Here is a 2,587-nt window from a genome sequence, read left to right as displayed (position 1 = left end):
AAAGAGACTTTAGTGTAGAAGTGGGGACTTCCAGGAGTTGTACTAAATGTCTGTTCCAAAAGTGTATTGGTTATAAAAATGATTTAAAAAGTTGAGATGTGTATTGTTTTGCATATGTGAAAAACTGCCCCAGAGAAAAACAATGGATATTTCTTTTTTTTTTTAATGTATTTAGTAAAAGGTCTACAGGGTCTCACTACACAGATGGGATTTATAGTGAACCTTCCTGTTTTTTAGCCTCCCAAGCACTGTCTTTTAGCCATCACACCCAGTCTCAATCACCCTCTCAGCATGCCCTGGGGTTGGGGCCCGCACAGTATGCTGGGGATCAAACCCCTGGCCCCTGCATCTACCCAAGCAGGGGCTTTAATCCACTGAACTAGCTGGCCCACCCAACAATGGATATTTCTTTGTGAAATTTTCTCAACATTCTAAAAACTTTCATAATATTTTATTGAAGACCATCTTGTAAGTATATTCTTAAATACCTCCTGCTACAACTTAAAGCTAGTGCTAGTTTTCCCAGCCTGAGAAGAAATAAGAGAATAGCTATTTCTTGTTAATGTACCCCATCCTTCTCAAATTGAACATGCACACAAATCACTTGGGGAGCCAGTTAAAATATGGATTCTAGTTCAGTAGTTTCAGGAGGGCTAGGAGTTTTCATTTTCAAGGGACCACTGAGGATGCCAAGGCCCTCACTTTGAGAGGCCAGGATTAGACTGTCACAACTCCAGTACATTTGACTGGACCTTCCGCACTACAGTTGATCCACCCAGGACAGGTACCTGACTCAGGCAGATTAGAGTCTTCTTCTGATTAGAGCTGATTCATTCATTGAGGATGGGCATCTGAGTCAGATGGGTTTGTCAGTACTCTTGTCCAGGACCTTTTGAACCCTAAAAAGAGGACATCATTGTCTCTGTGGCAACAAGGCTATGTGTTATGTTGTTCAGGTTTAGAGTCTGTACATCTTTTCTGCCGAAAAAGAAAAGCTGATATAGAAGAAGAGGCCAATAAGTCAAGAGATGGGCAGAAATCTGGTTATATGTTCCTAGTTTCCCCTGCTCCCACTGAACCTGAGCTCCAGGGTCAGCATTTGCTGTGCCATTCGAGACTTATATCATATTCTGTATGTATAAAGTATGGTTGAAAAAATACAGACAATACTTAAATCTTTAAAAAATTTATTACAGTAAAAGACAAGTTGCCATTGATTCCCCTCAATGACTCCCCCCTTGCTTCAAACACACTTATGTCATCACTCTTGCCACTTTCTGAAGCAGCTCAGGAAGTCCTCCTTCATGAATGTCTGTAGTCATACTTTGTGGTTACCTTGATGTTCCAAATCTACCTTTCATGGCCATTTTGACTTTGGGAAGACCCAGAAGTTGCACAGCATCAGATCTGGTGCCTAAGATGAATGATGACACCCTATTATGTTTTTATTTTATTTTTATTTTTATTTTTATTTTTTTATAATGAGTATTTTATTTATTAAAGCAATGCAAATACCATTTGGAATTAGGAAACATTTCCAATTTTTATTCATAAAATTATTAGTCAGAATTGTCAAAACAGGTTTACAAAGCCAAAACTCAAGGAAAATGAAAACATTCCAAAGACATCTTAAAGTTCCAAAGAAGTACACAGCAGATCAGAGGTCGACAGCTAACCTGTAGTTGCTGGGCAGGTTCTATTCTTCTTTGCATTTTCCCAGGAAGTGCTTCCTTACACTTGCGTTTCTTTTCTGCACCATGTTGAGACTTGGTTTTGCTCAGTAATATTTTTCCAGTCCAGGTGATGGGGAATCTTCTATTTCTTATTTATTTATTTATTTTTGTATAGTTTTTTTTTCAATTTTATTTTATTTTATTTTGAAAAGTAAAAATAGAAACAAAGACAGAAACAGGGTAACATACAACAATATATATGTTACAAATTTTCAAAAGAAGAACAGTTAATTAACAATGGTTGCTATATTATCTATTTTATCATTGAATCTGTTGCTCAGATTAACAGATATAGTCACGTGCTTTCATTAAACCTTAATTTTTTTCTTGTCTTTTTAACTTTGAAAAAATATTTTAAAGAGAGTATAGTAATAATTGATAAGACATTAGAAACATACACATTTAGAAGACCAAGATGAGAGGTATTCAACCATGGTTTTTGTATTACACATTGCTGTCCTTGATGTAGTTGCTTAGATTACAGATATCAGCATACATAGATAGTCAAGGGGAAAGTTCTATTTTTTTCCTTGAATTTTTTTATTGGTACATTTTATATATACATAGTGATAGCATTCATCATAGGGGAACTGTAGCTTGCTTCAAGCATTAGTTTTAAGCATTTTTTTAAGATTTAAAATTTCTGAATTTAGTTCCACTTTTAATACCATATTTCCAAGAAAAATGAATCTTTTGCAAAGACATTTAAATAAAATCATACTAAGATGCACAAAAATGAAATTGTCCAAAACTTCTTGTAAAGAAAAAAATCATTAAAGCATATACATAAAAATATTAGCTATGGAAGAACAAAATTAAATAGCATCTTATTCCACATTAGAAAGAAAAAAAAA

Source organism: Octodon degus, unplaced genomic scaffold, assembly GCF_000260255.1.
Source record: "Octodon degus isolate 3935 unplaced genomic scaffold, OctDeg1.0 scaffold00109, whole genome shotgun sequence".
Taxonomy (NCBI): domain Eukaryota; kingdom Metazoa; phylum Chordata; class Mammalia; order Rodentia; family Octodontidae; genus Octodon; species Octodon degus.
This window is presented reverse-complemented; position numbering follows the sequence as displayed.